Genomic DNA, 21,116 nt, shown 5'->3' with positions numbered 1-21,116 from the left:
TGTGGAAAATTACTTCTTTCTCGAAAACTACGTCACTTCAGAGGGAGCTGTTTCTCACAATGTTTTTATACTATCAACCTCTCCCCATTACTCGTTACCAAATAAGGTTTTTGATAATAACTACTTTGAGTAATTACGTATAGTGTCCACTGCGTTTAAACAGTGAGGTGCTGTTACTCAATTGAAAAATACAAGACAGCCAGACTTGTTTGGTTTTGAGTTTACTGGCCCCGTGTTAAAACCACTGGCCTCAGGCCGGCAGTCAAGTGTACAAATTTGAGCTCTGCAAAATGTACGCATATATGCTCAAAGGCACTGGACAGAATTGGTAATTATTCAAAATAATTGTTAGGATAAAAACTTATTGGGTAACGAGCAATTGTGAGCTCTTGATAGTACAAAACATTGAGAGAAATGGATCCCTCAAAGACACTGGACATACACGTTTAGCATAAAAACTTATTTGGTTCGCGCAATGGTGAGTTAGTATAAAACATTATGAGAAATGGCTCCCTCTGAAGTAACTTAGAGGCAATTTCTCAATAATATATTAAAGACTTTTTAGACCTGAAGCCCTTTCATGAGGCATCTAGTAGCACACAAATTTGTGCAACAAGGGTGGTTTTCTTTCATTATTCTCTTGCAACTTCAATGACACTATTGAGTCCAAATTTTCACAGGTTTGTTATTATTATGCATATGTTGGGATACATGGGTCATTGACAATTACCAAAGGTGTCCAGTGCCTTTAAACATAACAGATTACATGTCTGCAGAATATTGCCATGGGTTCTAGTGTCAGAAAACAGGAAGAATGCAACCTCTGACAACCTCCCTCACCCTTTTGACAACCTAATGGGTGATCCAGTTTTGGCTGTCACCCACAAGTCCCTGGTTTACCACAACAATGTCGCCCACCATGGAGTAGGCGCTACCGTGCAACAACTGGGACTCCCGATGGGGGCTTTGACGTAGCAGGTAAATACGTCTTGTTTGGCACGTGTGGATCAAGGAAACAGCAGGCACCAGGGGACAAGTTGACAACTTACAGTTCAAGTCAAATAAATTGGGACGTGTGTTTTTTTTCTTCTCAAAGCTAAGGCGCAAAAACAGGCTGTTGTGAATGAGTGTATGAGGCAGTACTTAAAGGATTTGGGTACCTTTTCAAAATGTCCATAGATTTACATTAAACTTACAGGGTTTGAAGATAATGATAGTAGAAAGCTTCCCTTCAAATATTACTTACTGAGGTGCTGTAGTTTTTTAAGGAATGAGTAAAACAATGTCATGAAAATACGTTTGTAAATGATTAAAATAATTTTCGTCTCCTGAGACGAAAATTATTTTCATGACATTGTTTTGACTCATTTCCCAAAAACAACAGCACCTCAGCACGTAATATTTTCAGGGAAGCTTTCTACCATCATTATCTTCAAACTGTGTAAGTTTAGTGTAAATCTGTGGCAATGTGTTTTTTGTCCTACAAAAGTTACATACACCCTTTAACGCATTAGCTTAACACTTGAGACATCAGCCATGACACGTTTCTTCTCTCAGGACAGTGTTCCCCCCTTTTATTCAGTGCCACTAACTTTTTGCTCAAGGAGTAAGATTGTTTTCTGAAGAAAAAAAAAATACACTGTTGCTAGCTGTTGAACTACTGAAATAACCTGTGGTACCAAAGGCCTCCCAGTTTGACTGCAGCAGAGTTTTTCTCTCATTTTTCTTAACTTAGATGGACTCGAAATGTTGTGACCTTTTTGGGTTGTTTTCTTTTTATACTATTGCAAACTGTTTAAAGGATTTGGGTTCTATTTTAACACAAAACACAACGGCCACAGATTTACATTAAACTTACACTGTTTGAAGATAATGATAGTAGAAAGCGTACCTGAAAATATTAGTTGCTGAGGTGCCGTAGTTTTGGAGAAATGAGAAAAACAATGTAATGAAAATACGTTTTTACATGTTAAAATAATTTTCGTCTCATGATCACTGAGACAAAAATTATTTTCATGACATTGTTTTACTCATTTCTCAAAAACTACAGCACCTCAGCAAGTAATATTTTCAGGGAAGCTTTCTACTATCATTATCTTCAAACTGTATAAGTTTAATGTAAATCTGTGGACATTGTGTTTTTGTCCTACAAAAAGTACATAGACCCTTTAACTGCCGAAGTGATCTTTGGTATATTTGCTTTTTTTTTCGACTCTAGCCAAGGTTTTTCTCTCACTTTGCTATACTTTGTTGGCTTTGAAAAACACTGTGACCTTCTTTTGCCAGCAAGCAGACACCATATTCAGCTGAAATGTTTACATGTGAATTTTATTGCATCTTTCTTTATAAACCTAAACCATTGAAATCAATTCCAGTTGGAATTTGGGTCAGAGTCATGTTTTTGGGCTGTGTTTAAAAAAGGTACCTTAAATTTATGGAGGGCTATAAAGTCAAAGGGGTGACCCCATTCAAAGGAGTTTAGCTGACAATAAACCATTTAAAGAGGGGCTCCAAGGTCAAATTGAGTTCTGTGGTGCACTCATTTTCAAATAGATAGAGTCCTCATGAAACCTCACCTTAAAATGGTGTTAAACGTCACTTTATTTTACTCTTTCAGAACGGGTTTCAAAACATGACGTCATCGGACAACAAAAGCGAATCCAGGTCCAACATTCCAAAGAGGAATTTCTGCACCAGAGAGGTCAAATTGAATGCCGTTTTGGTTGAATATCATCAGAATTCAGGAACTAACCCAAAACTCCTGTGCAAAAATGTACCGAGACAATGCCATTTGATGTCATTTTAATAGAGCTGCTTAAAAGCACAACAAAAGTATGCTAAGCACAATAAAATGATGCTTACCATAACATGCTTACCAGAATATGGTTACCGGCCAAAAAACAAGATCAAAGATCTTGACAGGTACATGTATCCTGCTCAATTCCCCCAAGCAGAAAATTTTTTAATCGTTTCTGCTTCAGCAGTATGAAATTGTGCCCAGGTACAGTAGACAATGTATGTGCATAGACATACAGAAGGCACTCTTTGCACCATGTGTGTCCGCCACACAAAGGTATAGACTGTCAACAAGCAAGGCAGACTTAATCCATCTTCTTTTGTGAACCAACAATGTAGTCACACCCCCATATACAAACGGGAGAATGTCGGGCTTTCACTAAGCTGTTGAAACTCAAAATTCCTAGTGATGAATGAATACTTTCACTGTTTATTTTATTTTCCTCTAGCTGTGTTGTCAAGATTATGAAGTGTGCTTTTGAGCATAATCGGACCACAACAAGTTACTCTTTACAAAAAGGGTACTTTTTTAGTACCTGAACAAGTGAAGTATGAATGAGTAATGCGATTATAGCATAATCTTTAGAGGAAACTAGCTGAAAAGTCATGACTTCATTGTCAATTCATATCGGACGACCTTCCACACAGAACCAACACGTTTTGAGATGTAGGCCTAACCCTTAATCTAAAGTCAATAAACATCAATAATGGTCTAAATTCCCAAAATGCAAAATAAAGTTAATGTACAAATCATGCCCGCAGGACGTCCAGGCTCTGTGGCTCTTTTAAAAGTGAAATAAAAATATGTAATGTTAGGAGCTACATGTACATAGTCTTTTGGTACTATCTCTGTGCAGCTTTCAGAGTTTCGCTACAAATTCTGCTAACTTGAGATAAGACTTGTCTTTAGTCTTTGTTAAATCCACCTCAAAACAAAGACACAAAGGCCTTGTATAAGAATCTCCAACTTATCCTAACAAACAATTCCTCACTCCCATGAGTACAACTCCGCCCCCGCCCCGACCCTCTCTTCCAAAATCCCCATTAATCCCACTTCTTTCTTAAGTTACCACATTCATCCTTCAAAGATTAGACCATTCTGTTTTGGAGGGAGAGAGCTTGCTGGTGAAGCACTCAATCTACACAACACCAGATGGGAGTAGAATACTGCCTGACCTATTCAAACCCTAGACCCATCAACGCCGCCTCGTACATGACTCACACTCAATCAGGGATGGTGTAAGAAAGCAGGGCTCAAATCTGAGGAAACCATTCCACAAGACAAAACCAGAATCCAAAAACAGTTTCACATGAGCTGTTTTTTAACAAGCAATAAGAGAAGATTCAACTCAATTAATCTTTATTAATCTTTATTAGATCCTAAAATCTCATTTGTCTTATGGGTAATACTTATTAAAGGCAGTGGACACTATTGGTGGTTACTCAAAATAATTATTATCAAAAAACCTTACTTGGTAACGAGTAATGGGAGCTGTTGATAGTATAAAAACATTGTGAGAAACAGCTCCCTCTCAAGTAACGTTATTTTTCAAGAAAGAAGTAATTTTCCATGAACTTGATTTCGCGACTTCAGATTTAGAATTTGAGGTCTCGAAAATCAAGCATCTGAAAGCACACAACTTCGTGTGACAAGGAGGTGTTTTTTTTTTCCATTATTATCTCGCAACTTCGACGACCAGTTCAACTCAATTTTTTACAGGTTTGTCATTTTATGCATATATATGTTGAGATACACCGATTGAGAGGATGGGTGTTTGACAAAATACCAACAGTGTCCAGTGTCTTGAAAACGTTAACCCCCTCTCATCATGAAGCAAATGGTTTACTTAAATCACACAAGAGGTACCTGTAAGTGGAGAAAAATCCAAATGACAAAAATAAACATTATCGGACCACCCATTCCCCCTTCAGCGGGCTTCTCATGTTACTTACAGCGTGCGGTAATATGGCCAAATTGCCGCGGCGTTTATAAATTACCTCATAGGATATTACCCGCTCGTTCCCTCCCTAATCAAACTTTGATGAGGAGGCTTGTGCTGAATAATTCACAGTATGAATTTGCGTCTTGCTTTAATGGGATTGTTGTTGCATTTACATTGTGTACAAGACGAGAATACTTCTCACTAGGTACATGTATTGTAATGAAGTCTGTGGGCCCAATTTCACAGAGCTGCTTAAGCACAAAAAAGCAGCTAAATTTATGCTTACCAGAATATGGTTACCAGCCAAACTACCAGGGCCCAACTTCGAAGAGCTGCTTATAAGCACAAAATGAAGCTAAGCACAACAAAAATATGCTTATCAAATATGGTTACTAGCCAAACTACCAGGGCCCAATTTCGAAGAGCTGCTTATAAGCACAAAATGAAGCTAAGCACAACAAAAATATGCTTATCAAATATGGTTACTAGCCAAACTACCAGGGCCCAATTTCGAAGAGCTGCTTATAAGCACAAAATGAAGCTAAGCACAACAAAAATATGCTAACCAGAAAATGGTTACCTGAAAACTACCAGGGCCCAATTTCATAAAACTATTTAGGCAGAAAATACAGCTTGACGAATTTCTTTGCTCAGCAAGAATTGAGTGGAACACCATTCACAACAATGTAAACTTCATGTAATTTTAGCTGGTAACCTGTTTATTTTTAAAAGCAATATTTTTCTGGTAATTTTGGTTTAACACATATACACCGATGTGTGTTAGCACTGTATACTCTTTTCTGTGCCTAGCTTGTTTTTGTGCTTACAGGCTTTAAGAAATTGGGTTCATGTCACTTGTACAATCTGTGACTAATAATATCCTGCTCATATCTGCTGAGCAGAAATTTGTTAAGCAATTTGTTGTGCTTTTAAGCAGCTCTCACATTCGGCCCTGGTCACATACATATGTACATAACACAACAAAATACTAAAGTAAACCATCCTGGGGTGTATTTCATCCAAAGTTTGCAGATGAGGGTGAGCTACATGTATGAAGTATTTATAAACCACAAGGGAACTGCAAGGGTAAATGTTGCTGCTTGAAATGCTATATACCGGTATGCAGTTTTTTAGAAATGAGTATAACAAATTAGTTTCATCTCGCAAAACCACATTTGATGTTTGACAAATGTGATAGACTATGGGCAAGTTTGATCAGCGACCATTTGTCAACCACTCGCCAATGTTCCATGGGGATGCATGACATACATCCTGGGAATACCAAGCAACATCGCCAATGGTCGACAGTAGTTAATTTTAGTCCCTTGATCAAACTTGCTCTAGATTGGCCTTCTATGGAACTTAATACTTGTGACCTCCATTTAATGTGCCAGCGCTCTATCAACTGAGCTATCTAGCCATAGCGTTGGCGGTCTCTCTATTTTTGTCAATATATTTTTAAACTAAAAAGATAATTACACAGTGAGGTAATAATAATTCATTTGAATACCAGGCAAAATCGCCAATGGTCGACAGTAGTTAATATTTAGTCCCTTGATCGAACTTGCTCTAGATTGGCCTTCTATGGAACTTAAACCTGTGACCTCCATTTAATGTGCCAGCGCTCTACAAACTGATAGATCTAACCATAACGTTAGCGGTCTCTCTATTTTTGTCAATATATTTTTTAACTAAAAAAGATAAAATACACAGTGAGGTAATAATAATTCATTTGAAAAAAACACAAGGCCACGTAACTTGCCGATAGTCACAAGTTTACTGGCCCCCCGAAAAAATCACTGTTCTAAACTTAGGGCGTGGGATGCAGTGTATAATTCGAGCCCCGATACAGACAGTAATACTTCCAGAAGTCTCTTTCAAAACTTGAACCTAAAAGAAATAAAGGAATATAACCCAGCCTGTACGCTTAGTTTTTGAAAGGGCAAAGGCACCAAGGCTTTTTCTCCTTGGTAGAGGGCCACCCTATGAGGAAACTGGAAATTTATTCTGACACATTTCAAGGGCACAAAGGCAATGACCAGAGGACATGGAGGCTAAAAAGTGCAGACCAGTCTGTTTTTTGTTCAACCGCTGTGAAATGGGAAAGGGGTGCTGTGTGGTTCCCAAACCCAAGAACGACTGAATGGAACCACAATGCCAATTCAAACTGACGACCCCCTTGACAATCCTACCCTTTTCAAAAACCAACTACTATAGTAGTTATTCTTTTGGAATTTATCCTGTGAAAATCACAATGTTTTTTTTTAAAAAGCGTTAAACTTGCGCTGACCTCTAAATTGCGAAAAAGTTTTTGTACTATTGGTGTCACAAGGGAAGCTTTTCTGTTAGGCGTGCTGGGTCCACTGATTTTTTGTCTCTTTTGTTAATTGTTAAGAATCAAACTGACTTCATAGGTCAGTTCATGATAAAGGTTCTGTTGAACAATGGCTTTACTTGTAATATCGGAAAGTACTAAATTGGATGACATTGGACAAAATGCTTTTCATTCGCAGGTTAGAAACCTTGATCAAAAGTGCAACCATCCTTCAAGAGAGCCGAGCTGTTGATTTTAATTTCTTTATAGTCTTAATATTGTCTAGGCTTAGTGATGTGTAATCAGACTGCGTGTAATAGACCATACAAGTTTCACGCCTATTTGAAAAATTGTTGAGCCACTTTCAAAGCAGGCCCGTGCGGTTCAATTTTGAAAAGGGCAGGGGCATCAAGACATTTTCTCCTTGGTGAAGGGCACCCTATGAGGAAATTATCAACTTCTACTGGAGCATTTCAAAGGCACCAAGGCAGTGACCAGGGGGCATGGAGGCAATCGCCTTTGTTGCCTCCTTGAAGTATCAGGCCTGATTTTTGTCCCACTTACATGTACAAGTACATCGCTTTAATGCGTGAAGGAAAGAAACTCATGCACTTTAACAGGGTCGATGTTCAAATATGCGCGAGACTTGCACACTCTATTGACTTCTGCCACATCCTTTTCATTTGAAAGTAATGTATATTTTCATTATATTATTATTTGACTTGGCCATGTAATTAGACCTATCGGCCACGATTTTGGGTTAGTTTTTAATGAAATATATATCTCATCCGAGGTGGGATTCAGGAGCATTCAGTGAAGCAGGGTCACTTTGGTGGGTTTTCTTTTCTTCAAAGTAATGATGATTTATAGACAAACTTATCCAGACACGTGTACATTAGATACAAGAAAAGTCACCTGTGGAAATTACAGCTGAACACTGTCTACTTGTTGAGAAAACAGCGGGGACAAACAATTGTCACTGTATTTTCACACGAACCATGTTGGTGAGGTGACGGTGGGCACCAACAAAATTGCTGACCGATCGACACCTTTGAGCGTTCTTTGGTGAACCAAAGGGGGCACTTTTGCTTACAACAATTGAACAAATTGCCAGCTTTACAAATTGGGTTTTCGGAAACCAAACACATTTTTCAAGACATCACCAAAGATGTAAGACCTTTAGTAGCTTTATACTAGTTTGAAATCTGTAATAAATCCATACAAAAGCATTAAAGGAGGTGGATACTATTTGCAATTACTCAAAATAATTACTAGCATGAAACCTTACTTGGTAACGACTAATAGGGAGAGGTTGATAGTGTAAAACGTTGTGAGAAACGGCTCCCTCTGAAGTGATGTAGTTTTCGAAAAAGAGGTAATTTTCCACGAGTTTGATTTCGAGACCTCAGATTTAGAATTTGAGGTCTCGAAATCAAGCATCTGAGGCACACAACTTCGTGCGACAGGTGTTTTTTCTTCTGTCATTATTATCTTGCAACTTCGATGACCGATTGAGCTCAAATTTTCACAGGTTTGTTATTTTGTGCATATGTTGAGATACACCAAGTGAAAATACTGGTCTTAGACAATTACCAACAGTGTCCACTGTCTTTAAAGGAAGACGTTGCCTTGGATCGGTCGAGTTGGTCTTTAAAAAGCGTTTTTTTATCAAATGCATATGGTTGGAAAGATGTTTTAAAAGTAGAATACAATGACCCACACAATTTTGCCTCGAAATTGCGTGGTTTTCCTTTTACTGTGTGAACTAACATGGTCAACCATTTATGGGAGTCCAAAATTTGACTCCCATAAATGGCCGCTCGTGTTAGTCGACGAGCTAAAAGGAAAACCATGCAATTTCGAGGCATGTTTGTGTGGGTCATTGTATTCTACTTTTAAAACATCTTTCCAACCATACATGCATTTTATAACAAACGGTTACAAATGCTTTTAAAAGACCAACTCGACCGATCCAAGGCAACGTGTTCCTTTGAGAGTTCCCCTGGTTTAAATGAAACACATTTGACGATAAAAACTACTTTTGTTATTTTATTTTGCAAAATCCAAATTAAATGTAATACCTGCACTGCAAATGCCCTATGATTCACTCTTATATGAGCAAGACTTTTGCTCCTCCTCGTACATGTAGGGTCTCCTTAAAGCCATTGGACCCTTTCGGTTCAGAAAAAATTTACAAAATCACAGATTTACAAATAACTTACAGGGTTTACAGAAGGCAATGGGGAAAGACTTCTCTTGGAATATTATTCCATGAAATGCTTTACTTTTTGAGAAAACAGCAAAACAATATAAATTCTTGTTAACGAGAATTACGGATTTATTTTAAACACATGTCATGACACGGCGAAACGCGCGGAAACAAGGGTGGGTTTTTCCGTTGTTTTCTCCCGACACCGATGACCGATTGAGCCTAAATTTTCACAGGTTTGTTATTTGATATAGAAGTTGTGGTACACAAAGTGTGGGCCTTGGACAAAACTGTTTACCGAAATGGTCCAATGGCTTTAATGAGGGACAGTAACATGTACAGGCCTGTATGCCTTGTTTGAAAGGGCAAGGGCACCAAGGCATTTTCTCCTTGGTAAAGGGCACCCTCTAATAAAATTGTAAATTTCTACTGGAGCATTTCAAGGGCACCAAGACAATGACTATGGGGCATGAAGGCAATCGCCTCTGTTGCCTCTGTGGAGTATTAGGCCTGCATGATGTTGGAGTATTTCAAGGGCACCAAGGCAATGACCAGGGGCATGGAGGCAATCGCCTTCATTGAGTCTGTGAACTATCAGAGTGCGTGCCATGCATTACAACGGTAAACAGAGGTTCGAGTGCTACTTCGTGAAAACAAAAAATGCTACGTTTCTGCCAAAATTGAAAACACTCATTAGCTTAATTTAAAAAGTAAAGCTGTCTGAGCTTTGAAACTTTATGGAGTTGTAGGTCTTCATGCATTATCAACAGAAATGTAAAAAAATTAAAGCATGTAAAAGAATCCTTAAGCACGTAAAGTGCTACTTCGTGACAACGCTGACGACACGTATTGGAATATTTCAAGGGCCACTAACCGAAGGCAAAGACAGGAACACAGAACCACTGATTGCCTCCATGAAGCATCAACACGGAGTCTTCACTTCAAAGGAAAAAAAACTGAGCCATGTGATTATAATTCTTTTTGAAAATTATTGACAATATTACTGGAGTTTTTACGAAACTAAACATAATATGACTGGTGGTGTACTTCAGGCCTGCAGTGAATGTACTTTTTTGGAGTCACCAGGACTAGCCAGGGGAGTCGACTACTAATCATAACCCATCAGCTGTCTACTCTAAAAGCCACTATACTTGCCTCCTCCTACCACGCTTGTTGATTTGTATTTTTTATTTTTACACACATTGAGAGGCTCGAGGGGTTTTCAGTCAAAGGATATTAATTTATGGCCGATCATGATAGGGGGGGGGGACACAAACATGATAAAATTTTGTTTTTATAGTCACTTGGATTGACGCTTATGAATAAGTTACATTGTCATTAAGGCAACAGCGAAAGTGATTAACGGTTACAAACTTGAGATCGGTATTATGTTTTGAGAATGCACTTCAATAGAACCAACTATACAAGTCCTCAGAGGTTCGTTATTAATGACTATATGTTCATACATAAAAACCTCCGAACAATAGTCTTTTTATCATCTTGATAAAGACAAACAACTTTTTCTTTGGTAATAGTTGAAAAGCAGGACAGTTCTTTTCAGAACTGAGAAGTCTCCCGAACCTCCGATTATCTTCTCTGCGGCAGTAGAATAAAGCAAGACAGTTCTTTATGAACAAGCTCTACTTCGCAAGTAGATAAACACACATGGTGTTACCGCAAACCAAACATACAACTTTTTCTTTGCTAGAAACTCAGGATTTTAAAGAAAAATTATGGATTGACGATTATTGGAAGTTTTATTTTATATAATTTCACTCCCGGAGCTAACTTTTTTTAAACTCATCACCAGTACTAATCCTCCACAAAAATCCTTCAACCTGGAATTAAGAATTTGTTCAAAAGGGGCAGTGGACAAGGTAAAACAATAGTAGTCCTTTTTACATGAAGTGCATTTTGTAAAAAATTTGTAACCATGCTACAATTTAGCAAGGGACCCTTGTTAAATTACTCTTGTTTGAAAAATGGCTTAAATCAAGAGGACTACATTTTAAGGTCCAGTTAAAATCTAAACAAGCCCGAAATGAAACAAACCATTTTTTTTTTCCCACTAAATTGTGTTCACCTAATTTGATGAAATAACCCCATAATAAAATGCTGATGCTATCGGGAAAGCTACAATGATGGGAAGGAACAAGCTTTTCCAAAAGCACTTACTTTCCCGAAAACTCTCACCCAATTTTAGCGACAAATGAAAACTAAAATGGGAAACATGGGCGAAGGAAACAAAGAGCTTTAAAAATACATTGTAAGCTCAGCTGTGCATGATCAAAAGAGTTTAAATTTCTTTTCCTCAATTGTTCTTGGAACATCAATCAAAGGCTCAAAACTTGTAAACCAACTTTTTTTTTACTGATAAACCTGTTTTAGAGTCAGTTGTTCTGAAAGACACGGATTCCCTTAAAGGAACACGTTGCCTTGGATCGGTCGAGTTGGTCTTTGAAAAGCGTTTGTAACCGTTTGGTATAAAACTTATGGGTAGAAAGATGTTGTAAAAGTAGAATACAATGATCCACACAAACATGCCACTAAATTGCATGGTTTTCCTTTTACCTCATCGACTAACACGGTCGGCCATTTTATGGGAGTCAAATTTTTGACTCCCATAAATGGCCGACCGTGTTAGTTCGCACAGTAAAAGAAAAACCACGCAATTTTGAGGCAAGTTTGTGTGGATCATTGCATTCTACTTTTAAGACATCTTTCCAACCATATGCATTTTTAAAAAAACGGTTACAAACGCTTTTTATAGACCAACTCGTCCGATCCAAGGCAACGTGTTCCTTTAACACATTGATTATTTTCGCATTTTGGTTATCTGCAGGCTTGTTCTCTGTAGTCAACCATGCTCAAATTAAGCACAGGCACCCTTGCTTAATTGCTGTCTATTATTTCTTTGTATGTACTATTTGTATGATGCCTGACTGAAAATTAATAAATAAATAATAAATAAGCCTTTTCCAGCAGAGGCCTGAAGTAATCAAAACGTCAGAGAGGGATAATGAGACAATTGCAGAATCAAGGTTCTCGGGGGACTCTTTTAAAAAACCATTAGGAAACAGCGGATAAATCTGCATTGGAAGGAAATGATTAATTTGTGGACTTTTAAGAGCAATTATGTCGACCCAGCAGGGATCCCACAAAAAAGCAAGAGAGCGCTTTCACCGACAAGCCAGTGCCCAATTCAATGGCTCTGATTTATCGTAAGCAAAGAATCTGCGCTTACGGAAGCATGGAATTCTGCGCTTACATCAAGCGTGTATTGAGCATATTTCACGGTTTATCAAGGAATTTTTTGCGTGTACGTACAACAAGTTATTACCCACTGTCACGTTTCACCCGAATTTGGGAGGGATGTTTGGTATCTCAAATACACAAGCAGGTGTAGATTTTTAGTAGAATTTTAGTAGAAAGCGGGTCCACTTAATTTTTTTTACATTTTTAAAAAGTAACTGACAGGTTGCAATGATGTACGTATGGGTACGTCGCAGCCATGCATTAGGAATTTAGAACTGTTGGGAGTTTAGGGTCTATTATTATGTGTTTTGGACCCGACTCATCAATTATTGTGCTGACAACCTAATACTATGTATTTAAAGACACTGGACACTATTGGTAGTTGTCACAGACTAGTCTTCTCACTTGCTGTATATCAACATAGGAGTAAAAAAAAAAAACTGTGAAAAATTGAGCTCAATCGGTCGTCGATGTTGCGAGATAATGATGAAAGAAAAAACACCATTGTCACACGAAGTTGTGTGCTTTCAGATGCTTGATTTTGAGACCTCCGTTTCTCACAGGGTTTTATACTATCAACCTCTCCCCCATACTCGTTACCAAGAAAGGTTTTATGCTAAAATAATTATTTTGAGTAATTACCAATAGTGTCCACTGCCTTTAAGCAAAATGGTCTTGTGTAATAAAATTATCAATGGAAAAAGGGTTATACATTTTAAAACAAGACGAAAAGAGAAGTTGTTGAGAGCATGGTGGTGTTTGGAACCCTGGATCAACCCCCAAACCTAGACCCACACCTGGATCCACACACCCGTTATTTGTTTACACAAAAACAAAAGGAAACTGCATAAAAACACACAACTTTGTGTTTTTTCAGTCTTCTATATATCATTCAACCCTAAAAATATATTCAATAATTCAGCTCATCAGTTGAAAAGTTGCATGTTCTGCAACCATAAACTTATAAAAACATGTTTTGGTAGGTTTTATTTTACAAAACAACATGGGTGATTTTCCCACACCCATCATCAAGACCCCCTGGTAAGATGACCGACTGTGTTATCATAGCAACAGCAGTGACCTTTGACAACAGGGGTCAACGTGTCTTGAAAGGTTATCCATCAACCACTGGCGGCTTGTTAGGCTGGCCAATTGGCGGTATCAAATGACAGGTTTGACATTCGGGTTTTTTAAGTTGATTCAATCATTCAAATCGAATTTGGTTTGATAACAAAATTGTAAAATTATACTGAATTTGATATCATGGAGGATGATGCACCCCGGTCAAGGTTAGTTATTAGTTAAGAGAAGTGCATTCAAGATAGTCTACATGTAATAAACTAGCTAGCCACTTAGCTGTCTGAATGCTGCATGGCAATTGCATAATGTATTCATGAAACCAAACAGAAGTCCAGTTCAAAGTCAGGGTCAGTCAGACCTGAAGTCTGTCTCAGATCCAAATATTTTAGTGAGAAATTACCTCTTACTAAAAAACTATATTACTTCAGTTCTCATAAATGTCTGAATGCTGCATAGCAATTGCAGAGTGTAAGAAACTATGATGAAACCAAGAAGAACAAAAGTTCAAGTTCAGGTCGACCCTAGTTGCTCAGTTGCAGGAAATTGGGAAACTGAAAACTCAGTAAATTCTCATTTTGGTAATGATATACAGTTTTTACATTTTAGGGCTTTACTCAGGCCTGAAGTCTTTCGCAGATTCTAATATATTAGTGAGAAATTACCTCTGTCTCAAAAACTATGTTACTTCAGAGGGAGTCATTTCTCACAATGTTTAATAAGCTATCAACTCTACAGCTCTCTGATTGCTCGTTACCAAGTAAGATTTTATGCCTATTTTGAGGGATTACAAAATTTAATATTTTAGTGAGAAATAACCTCTGTCTCAAAAACTATGTTACTTCAGAGGGAGTCATTTCTCACAATGTTTAATAAGCTATCAACTCTACAGCTCTCTGATTGCTCGTTACCAAGTAAGATTTTATGCCTATTTTGAGGGATTACAAAATGTAATATTTTAGTGAGAAATAACCTCTGTCTCAAAAACTATGTTACTTCAGAGGGAGTCATTTCTCACAATGTTTAATAAGCTATCAACTCTACAGCTCTCTGATTACTCGTTACCAAGTAAGATTTTATGCTTATTTTGAGAGATTACAAAATGTGTCCAGTGCCTCCAAGTGCCTTGCTCAAGGGCATAAGTGTCCATGACTGAGATTAAAATACACACACACTCCACTGCTGACAAAGTAGACTGCTCGACCACACTACGACACATCAGTCACTCTCTATGGTAATGCCATCTCTACATGCTCTATGGTCAATCCTTATAGACCATGTGAACTCTGTTTACAATAAGTGTGACCTTGTACATTCTTTGAGTATTCTGGCAGGCAAGATACTACACTGGTCATATGGGAAAGTTGACATTCTGTGTCATAATCTCCACATAAATCCAAGAGTTATGAAAGTAAAAGCTGGACAAGTTTTAAGTTGTGCCCCCTTTCATCATATTAAAAGTGGATAAGAATTAGACAGTGCAATCTCCATAATGTTTTCTTCCATTGACCTGTGTACAAATCGTGCCTGCAGGAAGTCCAGGCTCTGTGGCTCTTTTGTAAACATGTGATGTCACAGGTCACATCTTAAATGCCTTCATGTCCCCCATTGCCTTGGTGTCTTTAATATGCTACAGCAGAAACTTACAACTTCCTTTACAGGGTGCCCTTTCACCACGGAGAAAATGCCTTGATGCCCTATGCCCTTTCAAAACGAAGCATACAGGCCTGTATGGTACATCTCATGGAGGAAGGTACATGTATCCCTTTGATTTAAATTTTAAAGACACTGGACACTATTGGTAATTGTCCAAGCGTTGTCTTCACAGTTGGCATATTTCAACAATGCATAAAACAACAAACCTGTGGAAATTTGAGCTCAATCGGTCGTCAAGTTGCAAGATTAATGAAAGAAAAAAACACCCTTGTCGCACCATGGTCACGCGAAGTTGTGTGCTTTCAGATGCTTGATTTCGAGCTGAGGTCTCACAATCAAATTTGTTGGAAAATTACTTCTTTCTCAAAAACTACGTCACTTCAGAGGGAGCTGTTTCTCATAATGTTTCATACTATCAACCTCTCCCCATTACTAGTAATCAAGAAAGGGCTTATAATAACTATTTTGAGTAATTACCAAGAGCGTCCACTGCCTTTAAGAATATGGATATTGCCGGCATCAGCTAAATGTTACCATTGCTCCTTTTCACCAAATGCTATTAAGCCAGATAATTTAATCGCGCTCTCTTCAACACCTACTATAAGTAGCCGATGTTATGTAACGTTTTAATGCAGCCTGGACATTCTGCTGGTGTTGGCTTAGCCTCTCGCTAATCGACCGACAAGCATGAAGTAATGTGCATTCAACAATGACGCATGGGCTCTAATGCACTCTCCAAAATATCAATCTCATTTATATCACCTTAGTAAGTAAGTGAAAGCATACAATGCAGTATTCAACCACACACCTACAGTAGACCCAGTAACTGCGGGCGCTGTACTCCTTTATTTGAAATGTTTTCATTAATGACCAATAATGACAAAACCCAGTAAACAAAACCCAGTTACTGGGTTTAGCACACACCAGGGTCCAATTTCATTATAGAGTCACTCTAGCAGCAACTATTGCTTTAAAACAACTGTCTGCTAAGCAGAAATTAGCAGGACCAGTTACAAATTGTATGTGACCTTGGAGGAATAAGATGTGACATGTGACATGATAATTTGGCTGGTAGTGGACCTAGTGGTAACCTTGTAAGCTTTTATAAGCAGCTCTTTGGGAAAAGTTTCCGTATTACAGCAACCATTTTTTAATCGATATGAAAAAGAAAAACAATATTGTAACTATCAAAATTTATCTCAATGAGATATCCCTTTTTGTAAAAATTAGTGAAAAGGTGGTGGCAGGATACAGAAAGTATTCGCTCGATGAAACCGAGTCTATACTTTCACTTCAATAACTTTGTCTTGGTCAACATGGGAAATTTTCTTTGGAAAAGAAGACAGCACAGGTTAAATAGGAAGATTTAAAATGTACTGGTTTTAAACCATAAACCCACCGCCCATACCACTCTAATTAATGTCGTGTCCATTCTAGAGAAGGTCCATGCATGGAGCCATGCATTCTGCTCCATGGTCCAAGCATGGAGGTCTTATTCTACATCCATGATCCAACCTTCATGGTCCAAGCATTCAAGCATGGTCCAACAAGCTACTCCTAGAATAATGAGGTTCGATCGTTCCTCATAATATAGTCATAGTTCAGTATACTTCTAGAAACTATAAGGCTCCCCTGGAGCCTTATAGTTTCTAGAAGTAAGTTCAGTAGGTCCAAGCAAAGAAATTAGAAAGATGGAGGTCTACCTCCATGGTCAAAGCATGGTCCAAGCTACTCCTAGAACGGATAACTTTCCGTATGGCGCCACCACTTTTTCACTCATTTTTACAAAAAGGGATATATCAATCAGGTAAATTAGATACTATACTTTTTTATTTCGAATGAAAAAGTGGTGGCGCCATACGGAAACTTTTCCCAAAGGAGTTAGAAAGTGCCAAGAACAGAACAGACGACAACTTTAACTTACATTTTGTTTGATAATTCCAGAGGTGTGTAGTTATATGAAGAACACTGAAAAATCTCGATGAGTCAAAATTCACAACACGAGGACTAATCATCCATCCAGCTAGATATCCTCGCCTCGGGTGTTGAAGTTTATTTCCTTAGCAACAAACAATTCAGCTGAGGGAATCCCTTTTCCCACCGGTTAGATTTGTGTTCTGGACGATCCAACGACGATAAAATCAGAGAAAATGTTTGGCGATGACTTTCACGTACAATCCGGTGGAATGGTTCCTGGCTGTGTGTATTTAGGGTGGTGGAATGTTTCGTCACTCAAGCAAGCCTCAATATTGATGATACACCGTAGGCAATGTGTTTTTTAGAAGGTATTATATTCTCAGTTTGCAGTGTTTTGCTTCTGGTGATTTTTGTTTAGCCCCCAACTCTAGGCCTCCTCACTGGATGTTGCTGAAGGGGGTTTGGCAGGTAGTAACATTACATGCACAAATATTGTACTTGTGTACTTCACGCACACTCGATACAAAAACACGCACACTGCGGTGACTTACACTTCTGTCATGGGTTGATCCATTGTGGGGTATCGGGGGTGGACGGAAGACACTTTTGAGGGGGGATGTTCACTCAAGCATTCATCCATCAATACTTCCCCTTGTTGGGTTTTTGCTTTGAGCAAGACCATTACAAGTAAAGCAAGAAAACAACATGAGGGGGTGGGGGGACATGACATGAGGGAAAATGCAAGGTTGAATACGGTTTGTCGGGGGAGGAGGTGGAGAGTTAAAGAGAATAAGGGTCGGATAATATTACGGCAGAGGTATAGGGTCTTTCCCTCAGCTAGATTATTTGGAGGGGTACACAAAATTCGGGGAAAGAAAATATATTACAGGGGAGCGAAATATTATTTTGGGGAACAACATAATGTTTCGACTGAACGAACATAAGGCAGTGGACACTATTGGTAATTACTCAAAATAATTATTAGCATAAAACCTTACTTGGTGACAAGTAATGGGGAGAGGTTGATGGTATAAAACATTGTGAAAAACTGCTCCCTCTGAAGTGACATAGTTTTCGAGAAAGAAGTAATTTTCCACGAGTTTGATTTCGATACCTCAGATTTAGAATTTGAGGTCTCGAAATCAACCATCTAAACGCACACAACTTCGTGTGACAAGGGTGTTTTTTCTTTCATTGTTGTCTCGCAACTTCGACGACCAATTGAGCTCAAATTTTCACAGGTTTGTTATTTTATGTATGTGTTGAGATACATCAAGTGAGAAGAATGGTCTTTGACAATTACCGATGGTGTCCAGTGGCTTTAAACCTTTAGCTGCTAATTTATGTTTGCTGATGTGTAAGTTGCTAAAGATACATTTGTATTATGCCACACTGCAATCACAATATTATTATAATTCTTACGTTTAGATCAGAAAATACAGAGTCACGAGAACCATGGCCCAATTTCATAAAGCCTGAGTGAGCACAAAAACTTGCTTGGCACAGAATAATGTCGCTCAGCAGAAACAGGTTTACCAGCCCTAGTTACATTACATTTGCATTGTTGTGGCTGGTGCCCGACTAGATTTTTGCTTAGCAGAGAAAATTGTCAAGCAGTATTTTTCTAATAAAAGGAACACGTTGCCTTGGATAGGTCGAGTTGGTCTTTGAAAAGCGTTTTAACCGTTTGTTATAAAATGCATATGATTAGAAAGATATTTTAAAAGTAGAATATAATGATCCACACAAGTGTCACTCGTATCACTCGAAATTGCGTGGTTTTCCTTTTACTTCGTCGACAAACACGGTCGGCCATTTATGGGAGTCAAATTGTTGACTCCCATAAACGGCAGACCGTGTTAGTTCGCAAAGTAAAAGGAAAACGATGCAATTTCGAGGCAAATGTGTGTGGATCATTGTATTCTACTTTTAAAACATCTTTCTAAGTTTATTTTTTAACAAACGCTTTTCAATGACCAACTCGACCTATCCAAGGCAACGCTTTCCTTTAACAGCTATGTATATGAAATTTGGCACTGAAGCTTGGTCCAGGCTCACAGTGTCTTGTATAAGAGCACATAGGGCAGAGTGAATATCAAAAGTTCACAACAAAGAACAGGAATCGTAATTAATTTTTAATGAAATATTATTTGATTTCAGTTTGAAAGGAACGCCACTTTGTTCGCCGTCCAGGAAGAAACGGCAAATGGTATAGCTTGAATCTAATAGAAACTTGAATCAAGAAATCTAATAGAAACTTGAGGAGGCAAGAAAGAAAAGTCTTAGGTTACTCTGTTCTTTGTTCATCTAAGTTTCATGGGACCCTTTCGGTTGATGGAAACGGACAGAAGAGCGAATGGAAGAGGATCAGCTGCTCCAGATATTTTGAAAGAAAGAAAGAAAATTGCTGCACATGGGACTGAAAGCTGATCGCAGTGAAATGTTCCTAAAGTGGGTCCATCTCTGGCCCCAGTCAAGCAACCACAATAATTAAGATTTGAAGCGTAGGAAGTAAGAACTAAGAAGGTTTATGGTAACAACTAGCATGTGAATGGAATTTCTTGTGAGAAAAGTAAGTTCTGAAGGGGTTGAGGTGGTCTCGACGTTTGAAATAGCCTGGGGTCGATTTCACAAAGATAGTCCTAACTTAGGAATGTTTAGGAGTTATCAAAAACAGGACTATAACTCAGTTTCGTCCCATCTCGAGATCAGTGTTGGACAGCTGGTCTTCATCGGGAAAATATGTTTTAAACACTTGGTTGGTATCCGCAAATCTACTCAGTTAGATAAAACTGCCAGATTCATGCAACAAATAAAAACTGTCCTGATGAAACGTAAGAAAATAGAGAACAAAAATACAACCACAACATTTGAATTCAACTGGAGTACAGGGAACTAGAGACTAGATTGTAGTGGCCTATAATTTCACCTTTATACAATTACACGTTTGTTGTCATCAATAGCACCTATACGTGCTTTGTTTGGGCATATCGGGGAAGGACTTTCGCTCAATGAAATTATTTTATAACAAAAGGTGTGAGTGAACATTAGGCAAATTATTCGCAACAATTGACCAGAGTGACCTGAAAGCTGAGGTCAGTCGTACCTTGGTAGAGGTTGAAAAAGTCAATAAGAGGTGATTCAACCAGGATTCTCTATATTCAACTGCGATAAACTTAAAGGCACTGCACACTATTGGGAATTACTCAAAATAAATGTTAGCATAACGAGCGATGGGCAGAATGAGATAAGAACTACAAAGAACTTGTCGCAACATGTATTTTATCTCACACAGTTGATGGTGGATCGGGGGAACTTCTCTTCTTCACTATGGCACATATTACGTATCGTGTATGTTCACACTAACTTATTGTTTACGTACACGGTAAGTTATTGTGTACGTACAGATGCATCCAAACTTATTGTGTACGTACACCACAATTACATCGTAGGTTCACGATAGGTTTGTATTTGCCGTGTACATACACAAATAAGACAGAGATTTGTTTTATTCATATGTTTTACGGCAATACGCCTCCGTACTTATTCGCCTAATGATGCGATTGTTTTCTGCAGATTTTGCTACATCACGCTAAGCCCCAGTCTATCAAGTGGTTTCTCGACTAGAACCGGATGGTGATCCTCCACAAGATTAACTTCGGTCCCTTGTGTAAAAAAATTTCCTCCAAAATTTGATTGCACCAATCAAACCAACCAAGGTCTATATGATGGAATTATTTATTTAATCGGTACTGACAACAAATTATAATCAGTGAGCTTTAATTGTATGCGCCATCTTAATCAGAAATGGTTCATCGTTGGACTGCTGTAACAACCACTATAAATAACCGAAGTTGGGCCAAAAACAAATCTATGAGGGCCACTGAAAAATAAAAGTAGCTAAGCTGGTTGACATATTCAAACAGTCACTTGAGGTTTTACTTGAAGC

At 38.3% G+C, this 21,116-nt stretch overlaps 1 protein-coding gene across 1 annotated transcript in view; it reads right to left on the bottom strand.

The window, feature by feature from the left end:
* The window catches only part of LOC117302180, a 135,120-nt gene extending 117,502 nt beyond the window's left edge, over nt 1-17,618 (bottom strand). The window contains exon 1 of the mRNA XM_033785994.1: nt 17,175-17,618. The gene's annotated coding sequence lies outside the window, so the exon portion shown is untranslated. The remainder of the gene's footprint in view (nt 1-17,174) is intronic.
* Nucleotides 17,619-21,116: the final 3,498 nt, after the last annotated feature.

This window comes from Asterias rubens, chromosome 18 (genome assembly GCF_902459465.1).
Source record: "Asterias rubens chromosome 18, eAstRub1.3, whole genome shotgun sequence".
NCBI classification, from domain to species: domain Eukaryota; kingdom Metazoa; phylum Echinodermata; class Asteroidea; order Forcipulatida; family Asteriidae; genus Asterias; species Asterias rubens.
The sequence above is the reverse complement of the archived record's forward strand: the minus strand, read 5'-3'. Positions and strand labels throughout refer to the sequence as shown.